Below are 208 nucleotides of genomic sequence, written 5' to 3' on the forward strand. Positions count from 1 at the left end.
CGTATTCTTGCACTTGCGCAGCTGTAGTGTCGCAGCAGCTCCTCCTACGCCCCCTGCAGTGCCTCTGCCACCCAACGCATGCATGTCGAGTTGGGTGTTTCTGGAGCTGACGTGAGTTCGATGCTGGTCGTGCGCGTCCCTACTACGCCGACAAGCACTGCCTTGGACTCCACGATGGAAGTTTCCTTGTGTTCATAATGAAGAGTGC

This window comes from Plasmopara halstedii (assembly GCF_900000015.1).
Source record: "Plasmopara halstedii genome assembly, contig: Scaffold_614, whole genome shotgun sequence".
NCBI lineage: Eukaryota > Oomycota > Peronosporomycetes > Peronosporales > Peronosporaceae > Plasmopara > Plasmopara halstedii.